Consider the following 8568-nt stretch of genomic DNA (forward strand, 5'->3'; position numbering starts at 1 on the left):
ACAACTTTGACGAAATGTCTTGTTTCGTCACTGAATGGATATCATTCAATGACGAAGAGTTTTCGTCACTAATGTACCTAGGTTTTCGTCATAACATGCTGCTCCGTCAGGTTACCAAACGGCGCTTGCCACGCTGGCAGCTGACGTGTCTTGCGCACGTGGCACGTCCACGTGGCAGGTGACGTGGCCAGCTGACGTGTCCAGTGACATGGTGGGTCCACATGGCGCTTTTTTGGGCCACATGGCACGCTATGATTAGTCCACGTGGCTTCCTGTGAGTGGTTTACATTTTCATCACAGAACCCAGAATCTTCGTCACAGATTAAAATTACGATAAGGTGACAGAAAACAAAATTTTCGTCACTGATCACATTGCAATATCATCACAGAACCCAGAATTTTTATCACAGATGCACATGCTACTTTTTTTATAAAATGCAAATAATATTAAAATGACCAAATGCTTCCATAACTTAATAGATCCAGCAATCCAGTCACCATACAACTGACTCAACACTAATAAACTCAGTTCATATATAACTAACTTGACATCACATTCCAGGTTCTAGATTGATCTCAGTTCACATTATCACAACTAATAATATAAAGTTACCAAGCACCAGCAACATAGGTTTTAGACTAAACAAAATCAGCCAGCAACACAGACCCCTTGCCAAGCACCAGCAGCAGCAACACAGAGGCCTTGGTAGCACAGACCAGCGGCAACGGTTCATCTCGAAGAATTCAGGGACAAGATACGCTTGAGCAGCGCATTGTTCTCCTCCATTGCCTTTTGGTTTGCCTCTGCCAGCTTCTTCATATCCTCCATCTCCCTTTGTGTCCTCTCCATCTTTTCCTCAGCTTCTTCAGTTCTCTTCTTGAGCTCATCGATTTCTTCTTGTACAGCAGCCTTAGCTTCAGCTGCTAGTTGTTCCCGAAGCTCTTCTTTTGATGCTGCTGAGTTGGAGGATGCCACTGGTTTGATGCCAACATTCTTCAGGAAACTGTTTGAGCTGTTCTTGGAGAGCGCCTGTGACACAACCTGCACACTGGATACTACTGTCTCTCCTTCAGCAACAGGTGCTGCCCTCAAAGCTTCCATGTTGGACTGAAACAACAATGAGCCATCATTAGTTCATACTTATTGAATTAAAGTGAGGTGCAAATATCACACAAGATGTATTTTATTTGCAGATTGTTATCAGCTTGTTATCAGCAAAATGGAATCTTATTTGCAGTCAAGTAAGGTAAATTAAAATGTTCAGTTCATGTTTGGGGTCAGCATTTGAGGTGAGCAGGCAGGCAGAGTAGAAAGATAGATATGCACAGTGATAATTGCATATTCAGTTCATGTTTCAGGTCAGCATTAAACAGTGATAATTGCATATTCAGTTCATGTTTCAGCTCAGCATTAAACGGATGACGACATAATATGCACAGTGATACTTGCATATTATAGAAAGACTGAACCAAGATGGCAGAGTAGAAAGATAGATACATATAATGAAGGAACAGCTTAATTAGATATAGCAATGTACAGAAGAAACAATTTATACTTTAATGAGCAATGGTTGGGGCAAAGAGATAGAAATTTCATGTTCTTAGTATTTTTTCTCTCATTCAGTGAACATGAGCACTTGAGCAAAATTACAGGGGACTTAATGGTTCACATATCAACCTCCCAAATAACAGATTTCCATTTATTATTGATCTTCTCAACCACAGTAAATAAGAGAAGGCAGATAAATTTCACAGCAGTCTATATAATTGAGAGAAAAAGAATCCTGAATCAATCACAAATCATTTTAATGTATCCATGTCAGACTTTTAGGACAGCATAGCAAAAGTGTAGAACACATACGCCAAACAGGATGCATTTTAATAATGGACATGCTATCCAATTAATGGACAAAATGGCGCACCGAAACAGATGTCGGGACTTACCAATGCTTCTCTTGCTGGTTCACTTAGACCATGTTTGGAGCTGGTATGGCATGTCTCGAAGGCCTCCACCACATCAAGTTCTTCATCTTGCGCTGTGCTGGGCTCTGCATTGTTCCTCCCATGCTTCTGTTTCATAGAGAATCAATTACAGCAAAGTTTTATCAGTCTTATGATACAAAGTCAGTGCTATGTCGAGAATCAGTTACTTACATATGCATGCAAGTGTGCCACATAGCTGCGAGAGCCGGTAGTCTGATGATACTTGACTTTACCGCGATTAGTCTTGTTCTTTTCACTTGTTTCCTAAAGGAGAATGACATGTGAGATGAGATCATAGGTTAAAAATGATAAGATCCACTGGAAACTGACTGAGAAAGAATATACCCATACCATGTTCTTTGGATGAGACCACTTTGCAACTAGTTCCCTCCACTATTCATCAGTCATGCATTCAACTGGAGAAGTTGTCCTAATCTCATTTGCACTTACACCATTGAAGTATTTCTTCTTGAGCCGATAACGCCTTTGTCGCACCCCAGAGCGCAGCATATCGGTGCAAGCATCCTCTATTGGCTTGTCGTTAGTGTTAATGGCCAAGCGCCCCTAGTCATTTGACAATTCCATATTTAGTTAGTCAATTCAGGTTAAGCAGATATACAAGTTTACCATAAAAACAGTAATGCACTTACAGAGAGCTTTCCCACAAAATTGTTGTAATGTTCATCGTCGTTCTTGTATAATTTCCAATGAGGTAGGACAGGAACCTTATCCCGAATGATGACACCAGCCTCAGATGCAAACTTGGCTGCTTGAACAGGTTCATGAGGCCTTCTTTTTCCTTCAGCAACAGCTATGGGCATTCTCCTTCCCATAGCTTTTGTCATCCTGTCTAGCTGAGATCCCTTGGTGGGTGGCCTGGGTCTCCTTGGGGCTCTCAGTGCAGGAGCTACAACATATAATTTGCATTTAAATGCTTTAGTTTCATTGAAATCAGCAAAAAAGATGACCTATTTCAATGACAAAGAAAAAATAACTTGCCTTCAGTGCCTTCCTCTCCAGCTACATTGTCTTCAGCAAGTGTCATGTCTTGAAAACCAGCTCCACCGTCTTCCTCTGCAGCTGTAATGTCCTGACCACCAGCTCCACTGTCTTCCTGTGCACCTGTAGAAGACCTTTGTGGTATTTCATCATGACCATCTGTATGATCATCTTCAATCTGCCCATCTCTCGCTGAAAGTTGAAGCCTTTTTGATGATCTGAATAGGGCCCTAGGGGGTTGCACCTGTGAACCTTCCGGTGCCCTCACTCTCTTACTAACCCTAACTCCCGGCGCCATGTTGGGACCTGTCTTCTTCTTCTTTGAAGCGAGGACTTTCCATCTAGGCCCTGAAGGAGACTGTGGAAAAAAATAAAGTAAGTCATGTGCATTAATAATCAAGAGCATATATTAAAGAACAGGTATGAAAGAAAGAATATGTATCTAAAAAGCAAGGGCATACATTAAAGAACAGATTAAAAACATTAAAATGCGATGCAAATATTCCCCATCTAGTAATTTGAAGATAGAAGAAGCACCTTAGTGGGTTGTGGCTGCGCATCAGATTCAGTTTCATCATCATCACTATCTCCTTGATCATCATTTTCAAGGAGATACTCCGATGTATCCGAATCTTCACTACTTGTTTTCTTGTTTGCTGAGGTTTTCCCCTTCTTTGTAGCAGATTGAGGAAAAGAATTACTAAGTTCACTAGATATTGTTAGGATTCCGAACGCTTCAAACGCCTTCTGATTCGCCACCACTTGTTCATCCCGCCTTCTCTCATATTCAGTTTTTTGAGGTTCTTAAAAGAACAAGCAGATTGTGTCTATTAGAGAATAAAAAGGAGTAGTAATAATAGATGCTAGATAGAGAAGAGGTAGGAGCTAGTAGTGCTTGCGGAAGAGCTAAGGGATAAGAGGTGGTAGGTTATAGGCAACAAGTAAAAGGTAACAACTAAGAGCTGATAAATGATAATGATCAGGAACTGAAATATGAAACATGCAGTATAGGCATATGGCTAGAAAAAATTCAGAGCTACCAAAGTGAACTGAAACATTCAGTATGTACACAAATTGGCTCAATGTGTTGATGTGCTTAATTCAAATTCATGGCTAATATTTCTGAGACAGTACACTAACCAGCAAGAAATAAGTTTGTTCTAATCTACTAAATGATTCAGCGGGCATAGATCATAATATCTTTTATTTTCTCTCAAATATTAAACAAGTATGCCTGCACATTGCCTCTCTAACTACTGATTCTATCATTCTGTTCAGGTATGCCTGCACAAGTATACCTATCAGGAACTCTGCAACAAGTATGCCTACACAAGTATAGTTGGGCAACCAGTATGCAATTATATATTTTTAGTGATAGCTAAGAATTTGTTTCCTAAAACATAAATGCCAAGATAAATCTGAAATAAGCTTAATAAGTCTAGTGCTAAGGCCACCCTATGCAGCTGCATATGACTAAATGAGTTCCCACAATTGTTGTAGTATAATGCAAAGAACAGTCCATAAATAAAGAAGGATAATCAAATGTGTTGATTTATCAACTGAACTTGCTAATAGACAAATGATTCATGAGCAAATATCAATAGTAGAAGCTTAGATCCTATTATTCAGTGAAATACTTGGAGAAAACGTTTCTTTATGGACTTCATACCAGTTGGCAGCATTAGTAGTTAACTGTTCTGTAACTGGTTAAAACTATTGCATTCTCTACTAAATTAGAGCTATGCAAGGATAAAGATATGCAGGTGAGAAGGAAGGTAGTCCATCACAAATTAGAGCTATGTAAGCCTAGCTTTTGTCTCCATTGAACTGGTTGGTGTAAATTTCTAATGGAACAGTACAATATGTCCTACCCTGAGCTCAACTTCTAGCAGCACAAACACACAACTACACAAGCATGTCGGCTAATTTTATAAGCATGTCAATGAAGTCCAGAATCTAACATGGGATTACTTCCAATAACATGTATGTTTTATTTGTTTGCCCATTTTATACCGTGAATCATGAAATGTCTTCCTCATGTATCTCAGTGGTGCACAATTGGCAGTCCATATAAAATCAGTTTGTGTTGTCATACATTTAGATTGGAAGCATATTCTTCTACAGTGATCCCTGATTCATGATGCGGAGTGTTCGAATGTTTTGTTACTAATGAATTCGTACCTACACTTATGTATCAATATGAAGTGCTGTATGGTTAGGATTTAGGACATGTAGCTGCACCTAAAATAAATAAAATTGTGTTTCAGAATTTCTTGTTCTTCTAAAAATATCAAAGTTGTCGATTGTTCAGTCTTAATCTGTTAGAAGTTTGAGCATTAAAAAATACTATCAGTTCATCAAATAAAATTGGTCATTAGTAAACAGTAATCTTATTCAGTATGCAGTAGTTGTACCCTTGGTGCATCTTTTATCATGTGATTTTTCTTACTATGTTATCCTTATTCCTTAGAGATCTGTTTCCTGCATTGTTGTTCCCCAGCTGGCGGCGTGGGTGCCCGGTGCGGTGGAGAACCTAGAGATATCTCTGAAGCATATCAGGTCAAAAAGGTAGAAAACCTGACTGTGTGGTTTATATATTTTTACAGTACACTGTTTTGGCTTGCATTTGACAAGGGTCGATATGTTTGCAGAATCAAATGTTACTTGATCAGCTCTTTGATCTCAAAAGTAAGGTAATAATGATGAGCTCTTTGTTCAGAGAGTGAAGGAGAGGATAATCATGCAGAGCGCAGAGGTAGAGGATAAAGGTTCAGAATCAGAGGTCAATGGTAAAGGTGATGAAAGTGATGATGATGGCATAGTCCAATCAGGTAAATCTTCACACACACTGAGTTTAAACACTGTTGTCCGATCCCTGTCCTATCTTCTCTTTTATTTTTCTTACAAGGAGTCTTTAAAAAATGTATTGTTAATCTTTGTCAAGATGTATGGTGGAATAAGATGCATACAAGGGATGAATAAAATTTTGACACCGCTGTTCTTTGTATTTCAGAGTGATCCGGATGATAAAATTAATGTATGGAGTAAGAGATTGTTTGTACCAAAAGTTCTTAGTGCCCTTCATAGCACGGGCAATATACTAGTTTTATAAGCATGTCAATGAAGTCCAGAATCTAACATGGGATTACTTCCAATAACATGTAGCTGACATTGGTATTTTGACAGTAAGCACATCTTTAATTACTTGCGATATAGCCTAGCAGGCAACACATCATTCAACAAACATTCTACAATAATAAAGCAGTAACAGACATCGAACAATCATTCATAAAAAGCTGAAGAACGCAGACTAGTAATTGCACAGAGGACTCGCTTACCTTGTTCTTGTTCTGCAGGTCTCTTCCTACCTTGACCCCTTGTTGCCACCATTGCCACCAGGTGCTCGTCGGCGGTGGTCGTCAAAGGGGAACAAGACCCGGTGCGGTGAACCCAACTCGACGGGGAAGCAGATCCAGTGCGGCGATGACACACAATTCGGCGGTGGTTAGGGTTAGGTTGGGCCGAGAAAGAGGTGGAAGGGGCGAGATAGGTCCATGGGGCGATGAGAGAGAGGGGGATGTCGGGGACGACGGAACTCGTGGGGGACCGAGCTGCTCGGCGGCGGCGGTTGTGTTCCGGCGGTCCGGCTAGGGTTTGGAGAAATAGGGAGGAAGAGAGGACGAGTGGCCGAGGGGTGAGGTGACGAGGGAGAGGGGGATGTCGGTGACGACGCAGCTCGCGGGCGACGAGGCAGCTCAGCGGTGGTGGCTGTGTTCCGGCGGTGCGGCTAGGGATTGGAGAAATGGGTGGGTGTGGAGGGGTGGGGGGATGAGGGGGAAAAGAGGACGAATGGCCGAGGGGTGATGAGGGAGTGGGGAAATGGCGGCTTTTTGGCGGCTTTTTTCGGTATGACACGGGGAAATTCTTTTGGCGCGTCCGAGGGTAGGCAATTTTATTTTGGTTTTTCCAACTTTTTTGTGTTTATTATTATTTTATTTTTCTATGTACATTTTGTTGCCAGAGTTTCAGTTATTATATTATTGCTTAATGATCATGACATAAAAGTTTCAAATGTGTTTTGGCAAAGTGGTACTATACATCATGTACAAGTATGAACAACTCTCACTTAGTTATTAGGTTATATGTTAGACATGTATGCCTTTGCGAGGATGTGCATGACCACTTTATCAAAATTAGTTTAAACTTTTTTGCCAACATCATACACCAAAGTGGGGTGTTTATGCAAGTTTTTTGAATTTTTTAGCTATCTTAGCATGTTTTAACAATTATGCTTCACTAGTCCAACAAAAAAATACAATAATAGGAAAACTTGGTCAGAAAATCACACAGATGCACAAAACATCATAGTTTGGCTCCATAAACATCCCATAAAAATTTCAAATGATTACGACAAGGTGGTAGTATACATCTTGTACAAGCATGAACAACTCTCACTTAGTGACAAGGCCATATGTGAGACATGTATCCCCTTGTGAGGATGTTCATGACCACTTTCTCAGAATTAGTTGAAACTTTTTTTCATTATTGTACACCAAATTGAGGTGTCCATGCAAGATTGTAGAATTTTTTAGCTAGTTTAAGGTATTTTAACAATTATGCTTCACTAATCCAACAAATAATGATAGAAATAGGCAAACTTGGTCAAAAAATTGCATAGATGCACACAACATCATAGTTTGGCTCCATAAACTTTCCATAAAAATTTCAAATGATTTCGACAAGGTGGTAGTATACATCTTGTACAAGCATGAACAACTCTCACTTAGCGACAAGGCCATATGTGAGACATGTATCCCCTTGTGAGGATGTTCATGACCACTTCCTCAGAATTAGTTGAAACTTTTTTTTCATTATTGTACACCAAATTGAGGTGTCCATGCAAGTTTGTAGAATTTTTTAGCTAGTTTAAGGTATTTTAACAGTTATGCTTCACTAATCCAACAAATAATGACAGAAATAGGCAAACTTGGTCAGAAAATTGCATAGATGCACACAACATCATAGTTTGGCTCCATAAACATCCCATAAAAATTTCAAATGATTTCGACAAGGTGGTAGTATACATCTTGTACAAGCATGAACATGGCTCACTGGTGCTAATGATATATGTGAGAAGCAATATTAGTGCATGCCCATTTTTCTCAAAATCATTTCAAACTTTGTTTTTAGTAGAAGCAATATTAGACTAATTAAACATCTACGAAAAAATGGACCATAGAGAAAAAAATAAAACAAAAAATGTTGGCAAATAAAAAATTGGCTCGAACAGGGTTCGAACCTGGGAGCTCGGGGTGAATCTCAAAGAGCCTTACCGTTGCGCTACTCAAGTATGTTCGGTTGTACTCGAGCACACTTTTACTTAAACCAAATTCAGTTAACGTTCTTTTCCATACCCCCTCCATCCCCGTGTTCTTTCCTCAATCCCCTCATTCCGTCTCGTGCTCCCCAGCCACAACCTCCGTCCAATCCGCCATGAGCTCCCGATGTCACGGTTCGGCAGCGCGCCCCGCGGCCGCTGTCCGACAAGATGCAGCCCCGCGAGTCCCCCGAGGCCGCCGCGGCGCG

At 40.3% G+C, this 8568-nt stretch overlaps 1 pseudogene; it reads right to left on the bottom strand.

The window, feature by feature from the left end:
* Positions 1-730: 730 nt before the first annotated feature.
* Positions 731-6372, bottom strand: LOC136548411 (uncharacterized; annotated as a pseudogene).
* Between the last annotated feature and the right edge of the window lie 2196 nt (positions 6373-8568).

The sequence above is a fragment of the Miscanthus floridulus genome, chromosome 4 (assembly GCF_019320115.1).
Source record: "Miscanthus floridulus cultivar M001 chromosome 4, ASM1932011v1, whole genome shotgun sequence".
Classification (NCBI taxonomy): domain Eukaryota; kingdom Viridiplantae; phylum Streptophyta; class Magnoliopsida; order Poales; family Poaceae; genus Miscanthus; species Miscanthus floridulus.